The following is a 27528-nucleotide window of genomic DNA, read 5'->3' as shown; positions in this document are numbered from 1 at the left end:
GAGTTGAGAGTTATGTCAACTACATAACACTGTCACACATAAAATCATGCAGAAAAGCCATGCCCACACAAACCCTGTTAAACTAGCATTAATTCATCTGTATAACAGCAATACTTACATTCTCTCCTTATGTCTGGAACATTCTCCCCCAGTTTGTTGGGCTGTCTCTACAGTTTTCATTGTAAGAAGTATTTCCAACTATCCTCCATGATGCTGTTGTTCACACACCTCCATGAAGTCCTCCTCACAGGCAAGGAAAAGGGCCAGTGCCCACATGAATACTCAATTATAGGAGTGTGTTGCCATACCATTGGCTATAGGAATAACACCACAGCTGTTCTGCATGCAATTAGCAAGTGAGGGGACACCAATTGGTGCACAGGCCATCAGCTGCTCATGAGCATTACTTATAAAAGGCAAGCTGCTGCCTATACAAACAGATGTGCACCCTAAATCTGGGAGACACACACACACATACATACACACACACACACACACACACACACACACACACACACACACACACACACACACACACACACACACACACACACACACACACACACACACACACACACACACACCAAGACACCAAGCTACACACAGTGGAATAAAACCAACCTTACCTGCAAAAAAAGAAAGGGTATGTCAAACAAGTAAGCATGTAATAGAATGCAGTAGGGGGTATGTAGTAATGGGAAATAGGAAGTTCAACAAATATGTCTCAACAAGACTTGCTGTACTTATATATTACTGTCATAACCTATGGCCATAGCAGCTGGATCTGTATGTAGTGATATAGATCACAGCCCAGGCCCCTGAGTCACCCCAGGAAAGGATGGCTCACATATGACTACCACTCGAGTGTGTGTTGAACAATACTGACTGTGACACTTCTAGGCCAGCTACTGGGATGTCATAGATATCCATATGTTAATTATGAATACAACTATGATATACATGTCTGTCACAGAAATGTGAGAGACCTATACAGGGTATTTGCATAGTGAAATACTGTTGCATATGTGTGTGTTGAACTGCATGTGATATACTGAGCTCATACCATTCAACTGTCCAGTGTTATGCACACTGACCATATGTGTGCTTCATATTTGTAGTAATGTACTCATAGGGTTGTGTTATGTCTGGCAAATCATTGTCAACCTGTAAAGACTGACATTACAACATCTCTTTCCCTTTCTTTTGGCTGTTCCTGTTAGGGGTCGCCACAGTGGATCATCTGTCTCCATGTCTTCTTGTCCCCTACATCTTGCTCTGCCACACCAACCACCTGCATGTCCTCTATCACCACATCCATACACCTTATCTTGGGCCTTCCTCTTTTCCTCTTACCTGGCAGCTTTATCCTTACCATCTTTTTCCCAATATACTCAGCATCCCTCCTCCTCAAGGTTTGTCTGATGAAGGCTGGAGATTGCTCTGGCTGAAAGCGCTTACGTTTCACTTAGATTTAATAAATCATCATTTTATCTCAAGCTTTCTCTTATTGTGTTCCTGCTCTTCATTTTTGCTTATCCCTCCTCAACACATGTCCAAACCAACATAATCCCGCTATTCCCTGGCTTGGTCTCTAAACCGTCCAACCTGGCCAGACCCTCTAATATACATATCCCTAATCCTGTCTACCCTCATTACACCCAGTGCAAATGTTAACATCTTTAAATCTGCCTTGTCCAGCTCTGACTCCTGCTGTTTTGTCAATGCCACTGTCTCCAACCCATATAACATAGCTGGTCTCACTACCATCTTGTAGACCTTCCCTCTCATTCTAATGGTACCTGTCTGTCACAAATCACTCCTGACACTCTTCTCCACCCTCCCCATCCTCCCTGTACTCTCTTTTTTACCTCTCCCTCACATGAGACATTACTCAGAACTGTTGATCCCAAGTATTTAAACTCATCCACCTTTGCAAACTCTACTCCCTACATCCTCACCATTCCTCTATCCTCCCTCCCATTCACACACATATATTCTTTCTTAGTCCTGCTGACCATCATTCTTCCCCTCTCTAGAGCTTATCTCCACCTCTCCAGGGTCTCCTCAACCTGTTCACTACTCTCACTACAGATCATGATGTCATCTGCAAACATCACAGTCAACGGGGACTCCTGTCTGATCTTTTCTGTCAACCTGTCCATCGCCACTGCAAATAAGAAAGGGCTCAGAGCTGAACCCTGATGTAATCCCACCTCCACTGTAAATGCACCTGTCAATCCCACCACAAAATTTACCACTGTCACACTACCCTTGTACATATCCTGTAGCATTCTTACAGATTCCTCCAGCACTCCTGACTTCCTCATACAATACCACAACTCCTCTCTAGGCACCCTGTCATATACTTTCTCTAAGTCCACAAAGACATAATGCAACTCCTTCCGACCTTCTCCGTACCTCTCCAGCAACACTCTCAGAGCAAATATCGCATCTGTACTGCTCTTTCCTGGCATGAAATGATACTGCTGATCACTAATCCTCACCTGTCATCTTAACCTAGCTTCCATTACTCTTTCCCATAACTTCATGCTGTGACTGATCAATGGTATCCCTCTGTAATTACTACAGCTCCACACATCACTCTTATTCTTATAATCGGTAATCAAACACTGTTTCTCCACCCCCTCATACAGCCTCTCACTTTCCAAGATTACATTAAACAATCTGGTTAAAAAGATCACTGCCATTTCTCCTAAACACCTCCATGCTTCCACAGGTATGCCATCTGGACCAACAGCCTTTCCATTCTTAATCCTCTTCTTAGCCATCCTTACTTCTTCCTTGCTAATCTGTTGCACTTCCTGATTCATCATACCCACATCATCCATCCTACTCTCTCTCTACATTCCATACATTCAACAGTCCCTCAAAGTACTCTTCCCATCTGCTCAACACACTCTCCTCGCTTGTGAGTACATTTCCCTCATTATCCTTTATCATCCTTATCTGCTGCACATCCTTCCTAGCTCGGTCTCTCTATCTAGCCAATTGGTACAGGTCCTATTTTCCATCCTTAGTGTCCACCCTTTCATCCAACCCTTCAAACACCTCATCCTTAGCCTTTGCCACCTCTCTCTTTGCCATGCCTCTCATCTCCTTATACTCCTGTTTACTTTCTTCATCTCTCTGACAATCCCACTTCTTTGCCAAGCTCTTTCTCTGTATACTCCCCTGTACTTCCTCATTCCCCCACCAGGTCCCCTTGTCCTCCTTACTCTGTTCAGATGTCACACCAAGCACATTTCTAGTCATCTCCCTTACTAGCTGTGCTATAGTTACCCAGATATTTGGTAACTTTTCACTACCACCCACTGCCTGTCTTAACTCTTCCATAAACTCAACTTCACAATCACCCTTTTTCACTTTCCACCATTTGATCCTAGGTGCTGCCCTCACACTCCTCCTCCTCTTCTTGATCAATGCCATCCCACAGACCAACATTCCATGCTGCCTAACTACACTTTCCCCTGTCACCAATTTAAAGTCCCCAAGCTTCTTCAAACATGGCCTCCTGCATAGGAGATAATCCACCTGTGTGCATCTTCCTCCACTCTTGTATGTCACCCTATGCTCCTCTGTCTTGTTAAAATACATATTCACCACAGCCATGTCCATCCTTTTTGCAAACTCCACCACCATCTCACCTTCTGCATTCCTTTGCTTAACACCATACCTAGCCATCACTTCCATATCCCCTCTGTTCCCTTCACCAACATGCTCATTGAAAGTGTCTCCAATCACCACTCTCTCACCCTTGGGTACAGTCATCACCACTTCATCTAACTCATTCCAAGATTTTTCTGTCTCATCCATTGCACATGCAACTAGCAGAGCATATGCACTAACAACAGTCATCATTACACCATCAATGTCCAGCTTCGTTAACATCACTCTTTCCGACACTATTTTCACCTCCAAAAACACTTGTGCCATACTGTTCCTTCAGGATAAACCCTACACCATTTCTCCTCCCATCCACACCATGATAAAACTATTTGGTCTTGACTTCGATACACCTAGCATTATGCCCCTTCCATCTGGTCTTTTGCATACACAGTATATCAACCTTCCTTGTCCATCATATCGGATAGCTCTGTCCCCATACCAGGCATACTGCCAGCATTAAAAGTTCCTACACTCACTAATACACTCCTAGCCTTTATCCTCTCTTCCTGCCATATGAGCATTGGACATCCTCCAGGGTATGTCTGTGAATGCAAAGGCTACTGTGCTATCAAATGACTTAAGTGTGTTACAGCAATATTAAGAAAGTGTCACTAATTTTGGCCCATCACCCACCGTGTGTGGTGTCTTCCAACTGTCCTGCTCTAATAGACTGACAGGAATGACTGAACAGCAAGAGTGTACACACAAGTGTGCCATACTGACATAGAACAGAAATGTATATCAAGTATTACCTGTGTACATCTATGTATAAGTAGGTGTACCTGGTTGTCTCATAACAGACATGGGATGCAAAATGTCAGGTAAATAATCTGTCCATGTTGTACATTCTCTCCTGTGTAATCTCAGTTTCTGTGCATCCAACAGAGTTCGATTTCTACAGCTACTGGTTGTTGCATTGCCCTGGCACAGACATGGGTACTAGAATAAGCATTATTATCAGGTTGAAAATTCAGAGGTGTCAAACTGTGTTATGACCTTGTGTCCATGCCTAATAGAAACAGCCACATGACCACTGACATAGCTGTATGGACTCAGCAATACCTTACCTATAAAATATGTCTCCCTCGAAGTAGAGTAATTCCCTTTGCTGGACAGCAGCAGCAATACCCAAACCACATAATTGGTCACTATGTCAGCTGTACAGGTCAGAGCAGGAGCAGGCACCAACTTGGCAGCGAGTTAACCTTTGCCTGAAAGAGCATATAAGGTCCAAGGTGGATTACTGTAAGGCTAACTATGAGTACTAATCGGACACATCCACCAAGGGCAATCACAAGGCCATCTTAACATATGTCTGCAATCACAGAGGCAACAACACAACCCACCCTGTAATGGTGGTCAATCACACCACATACACATACACCATAGCTATAGGCAACCTGCTGCAGAGAGGTTTATGGCAGACATCACCCCCCCCCCCGGCTCACTATCAGTGTAGGTGGATATGCACAGCACCTGCACCCATCCCCTCATGATCAGGGAGCAGGTGCATACTGCATAATCAAAGTCAACTAAAGCAAGTCTCCATGGGACCTGAGAACATTCCAGTCTGGATCCTACATGAACCCAGGCATATGCTTCCAGCTCCATTACACACTGTATGCAAGCAAAGCCTGAGCACCATTGACATCCCATCTGCAAGGAAGATGGCCACTGTCATCCCTCTACACAAACGTGAATGATGAATGGTGGTTTATGCAATGTACATGCACTCATTGGGGGGAACATGACACATCAGGACCAGGAGTGCAATGCAGGCTCATGCTGTGCTGATAGATGACAGATGTATGATGTGGTTGTAAGTGGTGGCTAATGATAGGCAATATTGATGTGCTGGCTCTGTAAATAACTCTGGGCAATGTCTGAGGTCCTGTGATGTGTTTCCCTGTTTATGTCTTCCAGGTGCTGTGAGCATCAGCTGGCATACACTGCTGAGGAAAATGCAGCCATTACAGAAGCAATACTACAGCACCATGCGCTGCTGTTCAGCTGGAGCCAACAAAATCTGTGGGAGTGGACTGCCCTGTGGGACAACCTTCTCCACAGAATGAACACCTTGGGCCACCATGGCTGCACGTATGATCAGGTCAGGCATCGGGCAACTGACCTGATACATTGTGCCCAGGAAAGGGCTGCTGCCATGGCCAGGGACTGTTCTGCCACAGGTGGGGATCCCGCTATGCAGGCCCCACTTACACTAATGGAGGAGCTCCTTGCCAACCTTGGGGCAGCCCCCACACAACAACCAACACATGAAACACCAGTCATGGAGGTGGGTGGCACCCAGGCAATAGGCAAGGAACATCCAGGTAAGACCACAGTGCACATCAATTTAAGCATGTAGCAGTCATACTGTCTTCAATAGAGTATATAGTTGCATATGTCAGCTCAAACTGCATTTGTGGGTGGGGTTTAGTAATGCACACAAGTGCACATCTCTGGCAAGGGACAGCAAATTGTGTACTATCATAGCTTGTACTGTACCTGTAAAGACACGTAGCATTCATCCTGTACCAATGCCATTTATGAGTCTGTTGACAATACCTCTCCCCCACAACTACATAGGTACCTCTGGTCTGCATGTGGGACAGCAGCCTGAAGCTGGTGAGTATGGGATTTTCCTGCTGTGGTTCACCAGTACACCAGACATGTTAAAGTAATGCATGTGACCATGCACACAACTGTTACACTCAGTTATTTTGCAATATCTGCATGTTCACTTGTGGTGGAGTTAACTACATTGCATCACAGTGGTCATCACAGGGCCCTATTTGCTGGATATGTCACATGTCAGTAGTATACCTCACAACCTCTCATTGCAGGAAATCTGGACAAAGACTGACAAAATGGAGGGACGAAGGCCCAAAACTAGAGACATGTTTTATAAGTTAGTGTTATACAATGCATGTAAATGGTGTACTCACACCTGTTAGAATGACAGGTATTTGTGAAATACAAAAATGAGAGCACTATAACACATTTCTGAACCCTTCCAACATTTCATGTGACCTATGACCTGTACAATCCGATTGTAGGTTCATAGGTAGGTACTAAGCTATCGGCTCAAGGGCCTAAGTAAGCCTAGCCAACAAGGTTCCCTGGCTTACGCCACCCAAGAAAGTTAATTTCCTGTGCCCCTGTTGAGCAGAGTCACAGAAGAGTTCCCCAGGGTGTATTTCCTATTTCCCATCCACTCATCAAGATTTTTCTTGAAGAGTGCTAATGAGGAACTTTGCTTGACATAGATGGGTAGCTTGTTCCAGAGTATAGGAAGTCTCTGGGACAGGAATCTATCCCTCTAGCATCTCCTGTTTATTGTGGTGACAAGGTTTTAGGTCCCTGGAGCATGTATCTTGGAGAGATTGAGATTTCTTTAGGTGTAGCATGTCCAACAGCTCTGGGTTTAACAGAGCAGAGATATCTTCGGAGTAAGAGATATACTACAGAGTAAAGCTGGAGTTTTTTGAGACGGTCAGTGTAGGGCATCTGTTTGAGGCCAGTAATCCTCTTTGTGAGGTACTTCTGTGGCCTTTCCAGCTGCTGCAGATGTCTTGTGAGGTACATTCCAAAAGGGGTGTTGTACTCTATAATGGGTCTAATGAGTGCCGAGTAGAGGGGACAATTACCTTTTTTTTCCTGGATGAGAACCCTTTTGTGATGAGGTGTGCCACATAGAAGGATTTCCTGACTACTATGGCAATGTGATTATCAAAGGAGAGACTACTGTCCACCTGGGTCCCAAGGTCTCTTATCACACATTCGGCATTAAATAGACTGCTGTTTATGTGGTAGTTCATGGGTACAGAGATTTTACCAAAGGGGATGACAATGCTTCTGACACCAGGCATCTGTCTCAGTGAAGCCCTTCTGTAGGGTGTCCACATCATTTGGGGACTTGACTATGGCTCCTAGTTTGCAGTCATCTGCAAACTTTATTAGCCAAAGGCCTTCTGTGTTAGCCTGTACTTCAGAGAAGTAGATACCAAACAAGAGAGGTCCCAGGACTGAACCCTGTGGTACTCCACTTGTCACTGGTATAAAGTCAGATTTGGAGTCTGCAACTTTTACAATGTGGGTTCTGTCAGTGAGCCAGTTGGCAACCCATCTTGTGACATAGGGATTTATACCTAGTTTAGTGAGTTTAGCTATAATTCCAGAATGGGGGATGGTGTCAAAAGCCTTGGCGAGGTCAAGATAGGTTGAGTGAATCACCTTACCCTTGTCTATGGCTTTGGTGACTCCCTCAAAGAAGTCGATCAGTTTCAGAAGGCATGATCTGCCTTTCACAGACCCGAACTGGGTGGGGTCTAGAGTTTGGAGGTTACCAATGTTTTTGTTTATGAGTTTCATGATGATGGGTTCCATGGCCTTGCAGACCAGGCTTGTCAGGCTAATAGGGCGATAGTTCCCAGGATCAGTGGTGGCTCCCCCTTTGTGGAGTGGGATAACTGCTGCGCCATTCACTGGGCACAAAGCCTGACATGAGACTATGACTGAACATGGTGCTTAGGTGGGGATCCAGTTTGTTCTGAAGTTCATGTAAAATGCAGCCTGGGATGTTGTCTGGTCCCATGGATGCTGTGTTTTTGGTTTTAGAGAGTGCAGCTTTTACTTGCATAGATGTGATTACAGGGATTATGCATTCTTACTGTATATATATATATATATATATATATATATATGGGCCCTTTAGGGGATGAGTGGGGGGGTAAAGTTAGCACTGAACCTATCTGCCAGGATGTTGGCAATATCAGTTAGTTCTGTAATTTTCGTACCATTGTGCTGTAACTCAGAGCAGATCTGGGTGTTGCCATTGAGATTCTTGACATAGCTATAGAATGCTTTGTGGTTGCCCTTAGAATCAGTGGGGATTTTGTTTACATAGCTAGCTTTGGAAGATCTTATAAGAGATCTCAGCTTCTTACTGAGACTGACTAGGGAGCTCCTCCACTCATGGGATTTTATTCATTTTTGCAACAGTTTCTTCCTGCTGTTGTAGAGTTTGTTTATGACAGGGGACCAGCAGATTGGCTTCCTTTTTTTGGAGGATAGTGTCTTTGTTCTGTTTGGGATAGCACAGTCCATGCACTCATGTAAGTGCTTATAGAGTGCATTTGTGTAGGATTCAGTAGTTGTAACTGTATTGTCCATCTGCATGGGTGGCATGAAGTTCACTACTTCTGTCTTAAAAAGCATGAAGTTGGCTTTGGAGAATTTTTTTTACTGTGGCTTCCTTAATGGTGGGTGGAGGTGGGATGCAGATATCTAGGGTGATTAGCTTATGGTCAGATCTGACCAACAAGGAGTTGACTTCACATGTGGAACACCGGTCACTCATGTTGGTAATGACTAGGTCTAGGATACAGCTGCCCCTGGTGGGGGTGTAGATAAGTTGATCCAGGGCATTGGAATTTATGAATTCCAGAAAGTGTTGAGTGAAGGAGATGGTACATGAGTAGTATTCCCAGTTAATGGTGGGTAGTTGAAATCGCCCATTATTAGGGTGTTTGGTTGAACCCTAATATTTTCCAGTATATCAAGAAATGAGGAGTGGGAATCCTGGGGCATGGTGGGGGATCTGTAGCAAGCTACAATTTGGATTGCGGTTTTGCCCAGAGTTAGTTGCACTTGGATAACCTCGGATGCATTATGCTGCATAACCAGCCTGGAGGTGTGGATATCCTTAATGAATATGGACACACCTCCGCCTTTGGGTTCTGGTCCAGGTTAGATGGCCGAAAAGTGTGGTATGAGTTATAGCCTGGTAATGCAGGGATGCTCTCTAGAGCCTTGAACCAGGTCTCAGTCACTGCACAGATATCGATGTTCTCTATTTTAAAGAGTGCATCGAGTGAGTGCATTTTGAGATTTAGACTTCTAGCATCGAGTAGCATTACCCTCAGTTTTTTCTTGCCTGTTCCTGTTATGGTGGTGAATTTGTCATTTGAACCTTGCCTAAAAAAGGCTCTATAGGGGCAGCAAGACCCTTAGCCAGTATCCAGAATCCTATTGGCGACAGGTGCAGGCCATCTCTGGCAAAGCATCATGGTCTGTCGACCATGTCATCCCAGGCAGACAGATACTGGATCCCCTTAGAATGGCAACAGAAGCTTTGCCAATTGTTGAAGTCAATCCTTTTGCCCTTGTACTGTGGTATCATTTTGGGTGATGGCAGGATGCTACTCAGGGCTAGGGTCATACCTGCCTGGGCTACAAGATCGGAGAGCTCTTCCATGTCTCTTTTCATGTAGTCCAGGGAGATACATCTCAGGTCATTAACACCAACATGGACAATGACAGAGTCATATTTGTACTTGTTGTGGAGTGACCTGAGTGTGTGGCTTATGTGACGGATCCTGACACCTGACAGGCAGCTGACAGTAACCTTCCTCTTGTTTAGCCTGGTGAGTGGGACATCAGTGTGCCTGACTATAGAGTCACCTATGACTAGTGTGTTTGATAGGTTGTTTTGCCTTATGGGGTCTGGTTTATTGGCACACTGAGTCTGTGGGCTATGTGTCATTTGGGTTGTGTTGGGGAGGTGGAAGCTGCTTGCGTTTCTGCTTTGGAGGTCTCTGTTGCTTGAGCAGATTATTATTGAGAGCCTCTGTGAATGTTTTTGTGTTTCTATGTGTGGATTTATGTGGTGTAGGTTTAGTGGGACTATGTGATTAGTGTGGTGTGGTGCAAGTGTTTACCTTCTCCTCTTGACTGTCAAGTTCAGTCTTGGTTGGAGAGAGTTTTACCTCCATTTGGCTACATAAGTGCATCTCTCACAGGTTGTGGTGCTGGGTGGTAGGAGGAGAGGGTTGTCTGTGTACATGAGGCAATTGCTACATTGCCCCAAGATGCCCAAATTCATCAGATAGACAGGAGAGAACACTAGGAGTTGATCCTTGGACATGTCTGAATAAAAAACTACTTTCCTCTAGACAAGTGAGGAAAGTGAGTATAAGAGCTGTTTTTCTCTAAGCAAGTGAGGAAAGTAAGTACAAAAACTGTTTTCCCCTAGGTAAAGAGGAAGGTTGAGTGCTGTAGTAATTTGTAGCTTATTTAGTGCTAACAACAAGTTCTGAACAAGTGCTGAGCACGAGTAAGCAAATTCAAGTGTTAAACTAAGAATATGTACCTGGATCTTGTGGTAGATAGGCTACCTAGTGCTTACCACTCACACTGATAAGCTAGAATGCTTCCCTCCAACACAGAAAGGCTTAAAAGCTTACAAACAGTCCTGAATACAGCAAATCGGTATCTGAACTAGACTAGTTACAGGAAAGGTGGGAAACAAGCGCAAACACAGGCTTTTAAACCAGAGAGTTGAAAGAGATGGAAAAACTGCCCAAACAGCCAATAAACTACAATTTCTGTGCCAGAAACCACTCTTGTGGTAGATAGGCTACCTAGTGCTTACCACTCCCACTGATAAGCTAGTAGGCTTCCCTCCAACACCAAAAGGCTTGGGGTGCTCAGAAGCTTACAAGCAGTCCTGGATACAGCAAATCTGTATTTGGACTAGACTAGTTACACGAAAGGTGGGAAACAAGCGCAAATGCAGGCTTTTAAACCAGAAGGTTGAAAGAGATGGAAAAACTGCCCAAACGGCCAATAAACTACAATTTCTGGGCCAGAACCCACTCTTGTGTTAGATAGGCTACCTAGTGCTTACTACTCCCACTGATAAGCTAGAAGGCTTCCCTCCAACACAGAAAGGCTTGGGTGGGCTCAGGAGCTTACAAACAGTCCTGGATACAGCAAATCTGTATCTGGACTAGACTAGTTACAGGAAAGATGGGAAACGAGTGCAAACGCGGGCTTTTAAATCTGGTAGGGGAACAATTATGACACATAAAAAACTTACAAGAAGCTAGATGCATATGTGTGCACAGGCTGAAGCTAATACTGTGTTGAAGCAGCTTTTAGTATTATTACAGCATTGCATCTTCTTGGGTACACACCTGCCATCAATAACAGAGACTCTTTGACTAACAGTAAATAACGGTCAGCTGTCCTAACAGGATCATCCTCAATTTACTCAGTTGCCTGTTACAGCAACAGCCATAGTTCACATACAGCTCATAAAGCAGCAATTGGATCTCATTTGTGAAAGGTATCAGCCCAGAGAAGGGCACACCCACATTTCCACAGCATTGCATATACCATGGAACACAGTGAAGACAGTCATCACATGGTGGTGGAAATATGGGGCAACAGTGACATTGCAAAGAACTGGACATCCCTCCAAATGTGTGGAGAAGTCAAGACCCAAACTGGTCAGGGAGGCTTCCAGGAGACCTACAGCAACACTACCGGAGTTGCAGGAATCACTGGCAAGTACTGGTTGTGTACTACATGTGACAACAATCTCCCATATTCTCCAAGTCTGGCCTATGGGGTAGGTTTGGAAGATGGAAGCCTTCTTACACACAGAACAACATCCAAGTCTGGCAGATGTCTGCAAAAAAATACATCATGTCCCCCAATAGCATGTGGGGAAATGTGTTATAGTGTAATGTGACCAAGGCTGCACTTTTTGGCCACAATACCAAAAGGTTTGTTTGGCACAGGAACAACACTGTGCATCACCAAAAGAACACCGTCCCCATGTTGAAGCATAGTGATGGCAGTGTCCTGTTTTGGGCTTGCTGTCCATATGTTGGAAGTAGAGCTATAGCCAAGGTGGAGGGGATTAGGAAGAGTTCAAAATACCAGTCACTTTTGGCCGCAAATCATCATGTGTTTGCTAGAAAGCTGTGGCTGGAGAGGACTTACACCTTTCTACACAACACTGGCCCATACCATACATCAAAATCCATAAAAGAATGTCTTTACCAGAAGACAGTCAATGTTTTGGATGGGCCCAACCATAGTCCACACATACATCTAATATAGAATCTGTGTTGTGCCCTGAAGAGGTTTATGCAGATGTGATGCCCTTGCAATCTGACAGAGTTGCAGGGTTTCTGCAAGGGAGAGTGCGCACATATTGCTAAGTCAAGATGTGCCATGCTGATACACACCTTCCTAAGAGGACTGACTGCTGTTATGTAATCAAAATATGCTTTAACAAAGTGCACAGTCATGCAACAATTCTATTGTACGTATTTCAACTTCTAAATGTTACCCCTAACCAATGTGTTTGTTCTTCAATTGGATGGCACAGGTTATTGGTTACATTAAACTTGGGAAATGTTATCACATGATTTCTGTGGTCTCATGTTATATATCAGACAAATCTGGCATGTTAACAGGGGTGTCTACACTTATAATGTCAACTGTAAGCTTAGAAGGTTGTTAGTGCAACTGGTTCTGTTATAACATACCTGTACTGTAGGTTTTGAAGTGTGAGACTCAAAATATGTCATTAAAGAGTGACACCAGTCCTCATATCATCCCAGTAATGAGTCAGACAAATACATGATTTATGAAGAATAGACCCGAAATATGGGCCACACACGTAAACATTCAGTGACACTCTGCACAATTGAGAGGTACATTCTGTAGGAGTTGATACTGTGCTATACAGGTGAACAGCAATTATGTGTACATGGGTGCAGTGTGTGCTACTTGAAGGCCTTTCATTTACACTGCTCACATATCATAGAGGTGTATATAAGTTGTAACAGGAAGTGGAAAGGGTTGCACTGCATGATGTTGAGGGCTTGTCCAGGGTGTGTATGTAGTGGTCTGACTGTGTTGTGAATGTCACCAGTTGGCTATTGTGAGGTCTGTGTAATGTCTGTCTGCCACTTCACCTGTATGTGTGTGTGTGTGCGTGTGTGTGTGTGTGTGTGTGTGTGTGTGTGTGTGTGTGTGTGTGTGTGTGTGCATGTGTGTGTGCATGTGTAGCAGTATTGTGCAGGTATTAATTTAGATATGTTGCCTTTCCCTCACAGGTGGTGATGGTGGTCAGAGTCCCTCCTGCTCAGTATCTGATGTCAGTGTCTCTGCAGACTCTGGCAATGATGATGGTCATATTCAGGCACAGGTGGTGTTGTCAGGGGCTGAATCTGTGCCATCGGTTGGCATCCCACACTCATCCAGAATGTCCCTGCACACAGTCACAATGCCCGCACATGCACTGTCCCCAGCAGCCACAGACGATGGACAGTTGGCAGGTGGTGGCATGAAACAGGCTAGTGTGGTGACTATGGCAGGTGTGAATGTAGACACTGACCATAGCCAGAGTGCAGATGAGGTATCACGCAGGAGGATGTACAGGGGTTCTCGCAGGAAGACTGCTGCTCATCAAGCCACTGTCATAAGTGTCATAGCAGGTGTCACAAGACAGATGTTTCAGGCTGTCATGGATGCACAGGCACATAGTGAATGCAACACCAGACAAATGCTCAGGGTGGTGGATGCAACTCTTCCTGGTTTATGTGGTGACATACTTGACCTTGTTGAGGCCACAGCCAAAATACTGAGGTCATGAATAGACAGTGGGATGAGACCTTTGCAATCCTTGACCGTGGCATGTCTGTGCTACAGCATGTGGTGGGAGATGGGCTTTAGCCATGTGGACGTAGGTCAGCACCAACAGCAGCTGAGAGTCTATGGGGAAGTTCACCTTCACACTTTTGTAATGGGAGTGACACCAGCACTACTGAAGGGGGAGGATGCTGTCCACATCACAATGGAGCAGGCCATGGGCACCTGGTCCTGGCTTGGTCCAGTCAGGGACACGGATCCAGCAGACAGCAGTCACCATCAGGAAGCAGTACTGAATCTGGCCTTGGGCCTGGTGGTGCCAGTAAGACCTCTGATAGGACTAGTTCTCGTGTTCGTGGCCAGAGATGGTGAACTGGACATCCTGCCATGTACGGTCCACAACTGTCCAACATACCCCTGTGTAGGGCGGCCACATGGCATGACTGTGTGCGCGCACACACACACACACACACACACACACACACACACACACACACACACACACACACACACACTCACACACACACACACATACACATATCTGTTTCACAGGCAAGTCACCTCCAGACACACCCAGCACCTCTTGCACAGCCTATTTATAGGATACCCCTCCAAACATACACACATGGATGTCAAGCATATGGCCCAGCCTAGGCCACTGGCAAACCACACCACACACTGTGCATATGATGTTACCTGTGCCATATCCCTGTCATCCATACCATCGATGGAGGGACAGGCTAATATGGGTCTGATGCACAGGGTGAATATAGTACAGTGTAGTTATGTAATACTGTTTAAGGTGCTGTCTGCTTGCATTTGTTATGGGTACACATAAATGTGTATTCACCTTATTAGCCATGATGCATTATTGCCATTAATACCACTGACTGAATGTAGTCTGACATGCTGCATTCTTTTTGTGTTCCAGATGTCTGTGTGTCTGCAGGCTGTGGCCCTGCAGACATTATCAACATGCAGTATGGCAGAGTGGAAATACACCGACTGTTTCATAGCCAAGGTACAGCTTTATATGTATCTTTACCAGGTGTGTATGCATGCAACAGTGTGTGATGGACACTGTTGTCAGACAGTGTGACCTGGCATACATACCCCTTGTCACAGACAGGTAGCCTTCACACATGTCACCTCAATGTTGTGTAGTACCATAGGCTCATACATGTGGAACAGGTTATTGAATTACTCTCAGTAGGTGCCTCACCAGCTTAGCCATTATATTGACCACAACAGATTTACATGCTAGCACGTGTTGCCCCTGTCATTTCTTTCCTATACACTCAACCCTGATGCAGTTGATGAGGGCATGCATGGTATTGTGTATGACAAGGTTTGTGGTATGTATTCCTGAGTTCACAGGGTGCAACAGGGAGACAAAATAGTATATCCTTTGCATACACACAGTAAAGACTGACACAGGTGATGTGCATACAGTAACACAATCACAGTGGGCAGTGGACAGATTCATAAACCTACATATCCATTTAATGTACTATAGTGCTGCATGCCCATGACATGCCCCACATAGATTATATGCATGGGACATAATCCACTACCTCTTACAACACATAATGTTGTGAATGCCTTCATGGATGGTGATATAACCCACCAGGAATAGCAACTGGAGTCATCTATTGCTCCTACAAGCCTGGACAAGTGATAGGGTAACAGACATTGTATCAGCATGATGTTTCAGTCAGGTATGATATCTGATGCTGGCATGTGTGTCAGTACAGTAACTGTGACCTATTTGGCAACAATATCACATACATGGCCATTGTTAGGGGACACAGACCACATATAGGTTGCAAACACCCAGATATTCTGTAGACATCTATACAGATGACTGCAATGGCCTGTACAATGGTTTAACATGCTGCATGTGAGGCAGATGCCATTAACATGCTATATAAAGTAATGTCATCGGGAGGTGGTAAACAGGTGTTGATGGTACACACATCAAAATGGTATAACCCACACAGGATATGACTCTCAACCCAAACACACACACAGTTGCCAGTATTGAGATTAGAACCCCTACGCATCTAGCTATTTCTACTATAGTGTTAGGCAGTTATCAGATACGCCACACAGCTTATATGAATTCACCTTGTCCCAAGTTACTTTTAAGGTGAATTACATCAGCAGGCCTTGTAAAGTAGGGTGATGGGAAGAGTACAGGGTGGTACACAACTCAGAATGGTACAACCCACACAGAATATGATTCGCACACACAAACACACTTACTTGCCAGCATTGAGATTAGAATCCCTGCCTATTTAGTGATTTGTACTAGAGTGTTACGCAGTTATCACACATGCTACAGAGCTTATTGGGCTGATAACTGGCCAAAGGTGCTAATAAGGGGAATGACATCAGCAGGACGAATAAAGTAGGGCACTGGGTGGGAAACTTATCAAAATACTTCTTCTTATAAACATTTATTTATTTATTTATTTTATTTTACATTTGTTAACCGGGCTAGTCTAGCTGGATATATGTCCATTTTCAGTAGAGGCCCGGGGAGAAAAGCTCCACACATAAATCAATACAAAGAGACATATTAATTTTCATTTTTTCATTTCATAAACTGTATTTAACATACACATACACACTTATGCACCCACACTTGTCGGATTTGACATTAGAACCCCTGTCTACCTAGTGATTTGTACTATAGTGTTACACAGTTATCACACATGCTATGGAGCTTATTAGGCTAATAACTGGCCAAAGGTGCTGATAAGGGGAATGACATCAGCAGGACTGATAAAATAGGGCACTGGGTGGGACACTTATCAAAATACTTTTTCTTACAACCATACACACACACTTATACACCCACATGCACATTTGCCAGATCTGAGATTAGAACCCCTGTCTAGTTAGTGATTTGTACTATAGTATGACACAGTTAGTGCACATGCTGCAGAGCTTACTAGGCTAATAACTGGCCAAAGGTGCTGATAAAGGGAATGACATCAGCAGGCATAATAAAGTGGGGCATTGGGAAGTGTTGTGGGTGGGAATGGCCTAAATACTATTTCACCTACAAACAAACAAACACACATGCCCTCACACACACACACACACGCACACACACGCACACACACACGCACACACACACACACACACACACACACACACACACACACACACACACACACACACACACACACACAGACACACACACACACACACACAGTTGCTACCTATCTAGTTATTTGTACTATAGTGTAAGCAGTTATAACACGTGCTACAGAGCTTATAGGGATAATAAGTGTCCAATGGTATTTCTAAGGTGAATGACAGCAGCAGATCTTGTGAAGTAGGGCAATGTGAAGTGTACTGAGTGGGAACAGTCTCCTAATACTTAGACCTATGGACACACACACACACACAAATACACACACACACACACACACACACACACACACACACACACACACACACACACACACACACACACACACACACAGGTGATGTGATATTATAAACCCAACTTCAATACTGTTACACAATGGGGCTCACATTTTATGCTGGCACATGCAACTGTTTAAAACTGGTATGCCACTGCTCACAGCAGGACATCACTGTATGACATTCAGGGTATTCATGTGTGTGACTCACTCTCTCAGTGTCCCCCTGTGACTCTTGCTCTCTATCATTGTCTCTCTCTCTCTCACTTCCCCACATCTATATGTGTGTATGCTTGACATATGTTGTCATCTGTTGCCTATATATATATATATATATATATATATATATATATATGTGTGTGTGTGTGTGTGTGTGTGTGTGTGTGTGTGTGTGTGTGTGTGTGTGTATCTCATGCAACAGAGGCAGCTATATCACATATGGGCCACCAATGTTTAGAATAATGATAGGTAAATTTTAAGAAGTAAGTTGTTGTGTGTAAATATCTAATGAAATCCTCTAGCGCATTCTCATTTCCTTTCCATAGCAAAAAAATATCATCCACAAAGTGGACATACCACATAATGTACTGACCATATTGATTGGACTCTGAAAAAATAGATGTAAATTCCCATTGTACTTGCACCTGGTTTCAACAGTACTTCTTCATTAAAACCTTTTCTGAAGGCACGCCCTCTTAGGCATAAATAAAGAATGCTGTTTTTATAAAGAAGAATTTTTATATAGTTTTTTTGCTTAGTTTTTACATAGGTTTTAAACAGTTCTTAAATGTTTTTAAAATGCATGCAAATGCTTTTCAGTATGTGTTTTATATCATATGTTATGTACTATTTATGCACACATTTTTAAATACTTTGTTCACTTTAATTGATGTGATTAATTAAGTCAGCTGACTTTGTAGAGGATTATTTGGGATGAGCACTGTCTTTGAATGTTGTCTGATGAAGCGACTGGATGTCGTGAAAGTGCTTACTTTGTGTGTATCTTTGTTGTTTTATTGAATAAACAGTTTGCAGTACATTTCTAGCCTGCAGGCTTAGTGCAGTATGTTTTACTTACTTGACTTTCTTCAGGGTGCTCGGTTTGTTTAGCAGACATTTTCCTGACATATCTGTAGTCTGACACTGCAATGTATTGTGTTATTACCTAGTACCGAACATCCTCAGATCATCACAGTGCTTTACCAGAGAAATACTAGTTGTATGATGCATAGACCAATATTATGAAAGCAGCAATGTACATTCTTGCCCAAGAAGGCCAGTTGTGAGATGTGGCTACAGCCAGTTGAGTAATGATGCGCTGTGTAAACAGTCCAACAACCTGGTGATATACTGGATGGGGATCTCTTGCTTGTGTGGTATCTTTCTAACCTGAGATGTCAAATCCTTGTGTGTGCATACCTCTCACCTGTACATTTTTTGGCAGGTTGTCCAGGTGTTTGGCTAGAGGTTTCATCCAGTTTATGTAAACTTGTGTTTTATTGCAAGTTAGTTAAATATAATTGAATAGTGATTTTACAAACTAATGACAGACATTACTGTTTCAGACTATATGACCTTCAGACAATTCCTGCTATTGCAAACCCCTCACCCTACCAACTTTCTCAGTATATAAGGGTGATATTTACAACACATACCTATCATTGTGCCTTTGTTCCACTTTTATTTATGCCCTTGTCCAGACATTTTGCTGTCAGAGGTTGGGAGTTATGGGTATGGGTACAGAGTGCATTCTACTGTGCAGACATATCCATTATATGTAAAGGCAAACATAAAAAAATGATTATTGAAAATAACCACTGGCAACAGTACCCAAAAGCACTATATTCACAAATGCCTTAGCACCTCAGCTACACAGCCTTCAAGAAGTACATTGTATGTGTAGCATAGTCCACATAGCATTGTGATTTCCAGGTATGTCAATGGAAGAGCAATAGGTGTCACTGACATGCATAATAGTTGGCACTACAGTTATCTGCACATGGCCCTGTCAAACACAGCACTGTACATAGAGCACTACAAGATGACAGCCAGGAGAACTTGCTGGCCAGATCCTGAAAGTATTCACTACACATACACATAGCTCATTGACCCCTGCATATTGTGAACTGGCAACATGTTTTCATGTGTATTGGTACAGCCCTGCCAATGTGTGCTATGCTACTGTTTCCCTGCAAACATACATGTTACTGCATTTGTGTGGGTATATGGGGGGCACACCTGTCAACTGTACACATTTGCACAGTCTGTGCTGATATTTGCTTTACATTTTGCTTCCATTTACCATACTATTGTGCCCTGTCTAGGGGACTAGAGGCATATAAGTAAGGAGCACACGTCAGATTGTAATTTCATTCATTTGAGTTTCAGACTTCTTACCCTTCCTAGCCTTACTGCAACTGTGGGTCCTGCTGTGCTATTACTGTGTGAGTCTTTAGGGGGGTAATTCAACATCGCCACCATTTATGTGCCTTTACCAGACATTTCTGTCTGGTTTGTCCCACCACATATACTGCAGTGGGATTTGCCACCTTGGGTACTACTGTATAGCATGCGGAGGCCAGTTTTGGCCAGACATTGCCTGGTGTTCCACATAGCTGTCAGTTGTGTGCTGCTATCCCAGTAGGCCAACCCATTCCCTTCTGTGTATGCAGCATTACCATAGATATGCTAGCAAAACATACTAATCCATTCATTTATTGTTAAAAAGACTGACTTACCTTGTGCCTGTGGCAGTTGTGAGGATGGTGTTGAGGGCTGCCTGTGTTGGATGCACACAGTGCACTGCCTATAGATGGTAATTTACAGGTAATGTGATGTGTGTGTCATCCATTTTACTGTGTGTGTGAGTCAAAGAGAACTGTCATTCTCTGTGGTCACTACAGTGTCAATGCGTGTGCTATGCATTGCCTCTTTGCCAAGGCCTGAGCATACTGGGCATGCCTCCATCTGCCTACAGGAGCAGGCTCAGGGGCCTCCTTCTCTGAGTCCTTCTGTGCCTGTGGGGACCTTAGCAATGGTGGTGGGCTGTGTGGCCCTTTCCTGTGCTGTTCCTGCTGCAGCTGTTTCCACAGGATCATATTGTGTAGCATGGCACATACTATGAACATGTGTGCACATGTGACTGGAGAGTACTGGAAGGCTCCACCTGATATGTCAGAGCAGTAGAACTGTGACTTGAGCATCCCAAACACATGCTCTATAATGATCCTGGTTTGTGCGTGTGCCTCATTATGGCATTCTTGAGTGGGTGTGTGTGCATTTCTGATGGGTGTCATCATCCACGGCTCCAGTGCATAGCCAGCATCCCCCACCAGATGGCCGTATGGGATGTTCCCACTGGCAAATGCCTGGTACAGCTGTGATGAATGCCAGATTTGGGAGTCGTGATAGCTTCCACGGCTGCCAGCACACACATTCATGATAATGCCCCTGGGCATTGCACATGCCCTGGCAGGTGACAGAGGGGAATCCCTTGTGGTTTATGTAGACCCTACCATGTTCACTGGGTGGTGCTTTGACGTGGATATGCATGCAGTCTCTGGCACCCAGTACCTCCAGGTATTCTGCTACATGGTGGAAGAGATGCATATTTCTGGTCATTTCCTTACTGGTGTTGGGGAAGTAAATGTGCTCACCGGCATGTGGTAGCATGGCATTCAGGAACTGGTGGAGTACCCCAGATGCAGATGCCTATGAGACCACCACGATGTCCCCAGTAGGTCTTTGGAAAGTACCTGTTGCTAGAATTCATAATGCTACACATACCTTGGTATCCAATGGGATGGGTTCCCCTCTGTTGGCTCTAAGTCTGAGTTGAGGCTGGCACAGCTCAATGATTTGCTGAAGGCTGTCTCTGTCCACCCTGTAGCGCTCTACTGTCTCCAGATCATGTATCCCCTGATAGCTAACCCTGGGTCTGAACAGTCTTCTCCTCTCCTCTGTGACGGTTGTCAGCATTATCCTCCTCACCGCCCTCAGCCTCTAGCACATACTGATGGGTCAAAGCAATGGCAGCCCCTAACATTTTTCCAGTAAAAATTCCTCCGCATGTGTACACCAATGGTGTAGAGTTTGTGAGAAAAAAATGATTGTAAGGTGTTTGCATGATTTATACTATTGTGCTGCAGATGATGCCTCTATTATTGGCTGACTATGATGAATTCCACCTGCTAGCTATGCAATTTGTTCTTGATTGCTTTTATTCTGCTAGTTTCCTTTTTTTGCCTTCCCATTTCTACCCCTTTTAAGCCCCGAGGTGTGCCGTGCAAACCCGGTGCCCAAATGTAAACAGTCCTGCTATTTCTGGGTTTTTTTGTTTTGTTTTGTTTTACACTGGGTGTGTACTGTGCAAACCTGTTTAGCTAATGTAAACCAGAAGAATTGGCCCTCTCTGGATGTGAACACACTCTTCATTTCATGGAATAAGTCAGTACAACCTCAGACACACCCCGTTGCTTAGCTGTGCTTAGCTAAGCTTATCTGTGCGCCATATGGCTCCAATGTGCTCACACCATCCTGACACACTTTTTCATGTCTGTTGCTCTTCCTAGTTACATGATCATGCTATAGCGCCTACATGGTTAGGTGTAGTTTGTCACTTAGAAGATTTTTGTGATTCAGTAAATTTCCCCTCATTTGCATACCCCACTGTCTTAGTCTATAGTTACTGCACTACCACAGAGCCTTTCCCTTTGATAACCGCTGTTTCCTGGTATTGTTTTGACTTTGCAGGCCATTGACTATAATGGCAAAATACAGATTTCCCTTAAAATTGAGTTTTCACATTTTTTTTTATTTTCAGCACAATCCCATTTGTACTCCGATGCCCTATGATTAAACGGCCGAGATAATCATAGGCCAAAAAAAATAACTTTAATTTTTATAAAAAATGAAGCACTTTTCCATGTCAATGGCCATATATTTAGCCATTTGCATGCCTAAAGAGTATAATACATGATTTTTTGGAGCTGTCATGCCTCTGTTTTGTTATTTGCAGAAATGTATTTGGCCAGTAGCCAAATACATTTCTGCAACTAAAACTGTTTTTGCACGGATACCTGCCTACTTGCTGAATCACTAATTCACCTCATTTGCATGGCTTTCACCAGCAAATGAGGTAATTAGTACTCTGCACTGGTTTCCATGCAGGAACAGTGTAGGCAGACTTGTGCACGTCAAAACACTAGTTTACTGGATTGATCGGCGGCGATATTCCATGCAGGAGTGGCTACACTGTTCCTGCATGGAGAATTTACTTTATTGAATCCTGGGCATGGTGTCTCTGTACCTTATGGGGGAAAATACAGAATTTATAGCAAATGATTTATCAAGCATTTGATTAACAATATTCCCAGAGGTTTGAGCATGAAGCTGCTGATAAAAAATAGATTATTTATCTCTTGTTTGCTCATAATAAAATCCGTACATTTAGAGATATCATAAAATTAATTAAGCAAAACAAGTCAAAAAAATATTAGCTCTAAAATGAGACAGTTCTTGGTAAATTTAAACCACTGCACAATGTTTTCAAAAAGCATAGTAACCCAATTCCAAACTGATAGTTCTTTCTGCTGTAGGAAAGTTGGCATAATAATGAGCAATGCTAGATACCATGACTATACCATGTTGCAGCATATCAATAGTTAACAAAAAAACCTGTGCCAGGAATCAACTCTTACATCTCTTCTGAAATATTTTTAGACATCTAATCACATACAATGTTGTATTTAAATACAGAAATCTTCAGTAAGTATTGCTTCCTGCATGTACTCACTCATTCTGATATAATTGTTTTGTAAAACATCTATGCTGAACTGTACATGCTTTACTATCCGATTGGCTAATGCCTGCCACAAAGTCATTTCAAATCCAATAATTTGATTTATATCAAATAATTTTCATTGAACCTATTAGCCTACCTGGTAGAATTATTTCATCCTTATATAAATCTGGTAAGGCATAAAGGCATCACTGGAAAGGAAATAAAGAGGAAAAATCAGATTATCTCAAATATTTTTTGCAGATCACCAGTAAATATTTGTGAAATGTAAAATAAAATGGCATTTAATCCTCAGATCATCATTATTATGAGTAACCACCTTCATATACTTTTAAGATATTTTTATAGTATATCTACCTTTAGAAGACTTTTAATTACTAGAGCATCAGTATATAATCCCACATTCAAAAAGTGCAGTTTCTGTCATCTTTTGTTGCGGTAAAAAATAAAGTGAGTCAAATGGACTAGATTATAATAATCCATGTTTCCACTAAAGTCCTTTTTTTCAAACAAGAATTTTCTCATAACTTTTCATTAAAGTGCAATAAATATATGTTACAAAACACAACTATAAAACTTGACTGCAGCATGGTACAATGCATAACAGACTTACCACAGTTCATGTAGCACTAATTATGCACATTTCATTTATTAACATTCAGTCTATCTGTATTATAGTCATTGGATGTTAATAGTTTAATAATCTTACTTCTCCTGGACCATTTTTAAAGTGAAAGGAAGCATTCAGGAGGTGGCAAAACAGTTGGGCTGATGCTGTGTTTAAAGGGAGGCAGATGTAGCAAATGAAAGTTTCCTGTACACATATTGGTTAGATGTGAACTCAGTCCCTAAGGCTTGACCACCTGGCATAGCTAACTGCTAGTCAATGATCTGCAACCTTAGATTATTTCATAGTGGGGAAAGGATGAATAAATTGAACAAACATGCCTTAGCCTGCTAACAGCAGAATCTAGTTGCATAAAATAGTGTGAAAGGTACTGCCATAATAACTGTGGCTTTGGGAATTTCAGAGCATAAAAGATACACAATCTGTAGCGAGAGTTAGCCTACCTTTATTCATAAGAAGAGTACTTTCTGTTATAATTTTATGAAACTCAGTGAAGTAAAACTATCTAGTAGTTTAGCACAAAGAGTTACGTTTATGAACTGCTAGCAAATGTCATCTTAAAGCGTGATTGCCTCAGTCTCCACCCAACTCTGAGCAAGTCACTTAAAAATAGAGTGCTCCTGGGCTTCCACTCGGACTCAAAGCAGTTGGACAACACAGTATGCAAAATATAAAAATAAATAAATAAAAATAAGTCCAATGGATAGCAAACCAAGTATGGTAAGCCATGCACAGCAGAAGTCTTAAGAAGATATATTTATTTATGTGAACTCTCATGTCTTTAGCCCTCCAGATGTACATGAACAAGACCACTTAAAACATTTTCAGATATGTATGGTTGTGGTAGATGGAAGTTAATATATGAAATATGGGTCAGCAAAGCATCTTTTTGACCATATATTTGTCTGCTAAGAATGAAGGAAATGTTCACAGCTCTTCACAATCTTCACTGATGTCTTGATTAACTTTAGGTAGTTAAGCCTATATTATTCTGTTTCATTATTAATAAATCCTAAACCAAAATATATTGTGATACAGATAGAAATATGCAGGAGATAAATCTCACTGAGGTGACTGAGTAGTAAGCAGCTGTGGCTTTAGAAATGCATAATACAATCTGAGAGCTTTCCATAAAGAGGATATTAGTTCTAGCAGAGTAAAAGTGGTACATTAACTTAAGGAAAGATAAATAAATGCATAGTTGTCTACAAACTGGTGAAAAAAAACACCCTTGCAGGTCCAGCGCCTTTAAACTCCTGGATTCAGATAGATGTGTGCAAAGTTCTTTATAATCCACAGGTTATGTTGTAAACAAGAACGCCAATAAACGAAAAAAACAAATTGAAAATTTATTAAGCTTAAAAACAAGCTTTTCATCGGCGCTCTGCACCAACTTCCTCAGAAAACAAACTGCACCACACATTTGTCTCACTATAAATACATCACTACTCTGCTCAGATGCACTCCCTAGTGGCTCCCCTTTAAAAAACACATAATTACACTTTGAAATTTTTAACTAAGAAGCGGCCAAAATGTTCAACAATTTGGTATCTACTACTCATACCTGCCATCAATGCTGGTAAACCTATAATGCTCCAAATATTGAATTTTAAAGCCACCATAATTACATATAAATACAAATGATCAAATGTGTCAATAACCACAAGAAAAATTATAATGTATTTTAAAAATAAGCACAAAAGTGGAAAAAAAATCCCACAAGTGTTAATATAAACATTAATATAAACAATAAATGATGAACACAGAAATAAAATAAAAAAATGGAAAACCCAAAAATATGTTCCCAGATGGCATTAAGTCACTCCAGGGGGCTTCACCTCACTAGGCTTCTCAATTTGAGGAAGCAACTGATGGAAAGCATACTGTTAAGTCCAGGTAAATGGTAAGCTTCCAACTTAAGTTGCCACATCAACTCCTTACATTCTAGTCTTAAAGAATCAGGACCCCCCCATAAACTCTTGGTTTAGCTGATCGATGACTGTAAATGAAAATTCGTGGCCTGGATTATCTAATATATGTTTGGCCAGGGCGTTGTCGACCTTCCCCTTCCTGATGGCATATAAGTGCTCGTATACTCATTCCTGTAGTTTCCTATCAGTCTTGCCGATGTAAAAACCTGGGCAGACCGAACACTGGGCTAAATATACCACCCAATTGTTGGCACAATTGAATCTTCCTTGGATAAGATACTTCTTGTCCCTGATGGAAAAAGCTGAACTTGCTTTAATGTACCTGCAGTATCCGCACATGTTGCATTTGAACATCCCAGATCTGGGGGAGGCACCAGCAACTTTGGACTCCAGGATGTTTTTGATATTAAGGCCCCTCCTGAAAGTAACCTTAGGAGGCGATAATAGTCCAAATGCTCCTACTGACTCGGTGGTTAATAAGCGCCGATCTTTCTTTATAATGGACACAATGTCCATTGCATCCAAGTTGAATGAAATTACAAAAGTACAATTGAAAGTATCAGACTCACTGGTGAGGTGAGGTAAACCTAAAGACCCATCCTCCATATTCCCCAAAATGGGGCGGAGTTGGCCATTGGCCCTGTTCCCCTGCACTTCCAAACTCAATTCTGCAACAAAATCGGCGGGGTACCCTCTGCTGACGAACATGCCAAAGATGAACTTGCACTCCACATGAAATTTCTTATCTTCTGATGTCATGCGGGCTGCTCGAACAAATTGGCCTTTCACAACAGCCCTCTTTTGGTGTAATGGGTGTTCGCTGTCAAAATGTAAATAAGAATTCAAGAAGGTCGGCTTCCGATGTATGCTGGCCACGAAGCGATTTAGGCTCATATCTTTCTCTAGTTCCACGTCCAAGTAGGTAATCTTGTCAATGGCAAACTCAGATGTGAATTTCAAAAATTCTGTGGAGCCATTAAAAAACGACACCAAGTTATTAACATCATCTAGAGTACCATTGAAGATGACAAAAATGTCACCCAAGAACCTAATGTATAATGCTACTTTCTCTTGGACCAAAGAATTAGATAGAACAAACACCCTCTCCCAGTGGGCCATAACTAAATTGGCCACACTGGCTCCACAGGGCGATCCCATAGGGACCCCAATCAATTGGTGGAACCACTGGTTATTAAATGTAAAAAAGTTGCTGGTAAGAATAACCTCCAATAGTTTGCTGACCATCATAACTTCTTCTGCAGGAGCATTGTGGAAAACCATTTCCAATTGGATCCACTCAACCACCTCCAAATTGGGGATAGATGAATACAGGTCAACAACGTCAATGGTCAAGAGAATACAATCAGCATTAAATGGAACAGAACCCACTTTTTCCAAAAATGCCCAAGAATCTCTCGAAATGTATTGAACTCTGTCCACATACTTCTTGAGAATCTCGTCCACCACCTTGGCCGCTGCATACATAATACTTCCTCTGGCACTGACCAGTTGCCACATAGGTGGATCATAGATGTTCGTGTGTATCTTGGGGTTCCCAAACAAGACTGGAATTTTAGGTGGTGCCACAGAAATAAA

At 42.8% G+C, this 27528-nt stretch overlaps 1 protein-coding gene across 1 annotated transcript in view; it reads right to left on the bottom strand.

The window, feature by feature from the left end:
* Positions 1-27528, bottom strand: part of LOC122809217 (probable G-protein coupled receptor 33) — a 541365-nt gene that overhangs the window by 395202 nt on the left and 118635 nt on the right. The window contains exon 2 of the mRNA XM_044080528.1: positions 23513-23564. The gene's annotated coding sequence lies outside the window, so the exon portion shown is untranslated. The remainder of the gene's footprint in view (positions 1-23512; positions 23565-27528) is intronic.

Source organism: Protopterus annectens, chromosome 8.part0, assembly GCF_019279795.1.
Source record: "Protopterus annectens isolate FY-2018-M chromosome 8.part0, PAN1.0, whole genome shotgun sequence".
Classification (NCBI taxonomy): Eukaryota; Metazoa; Chordata; order Ceratodontiformes; family Protopteridae; genus Protopterus; species Protopterus annectens.
Note: the sequence above shows the minus strand (reverse complement) of the source record. Positions and strands in the feature narration are given on the sequence as shown.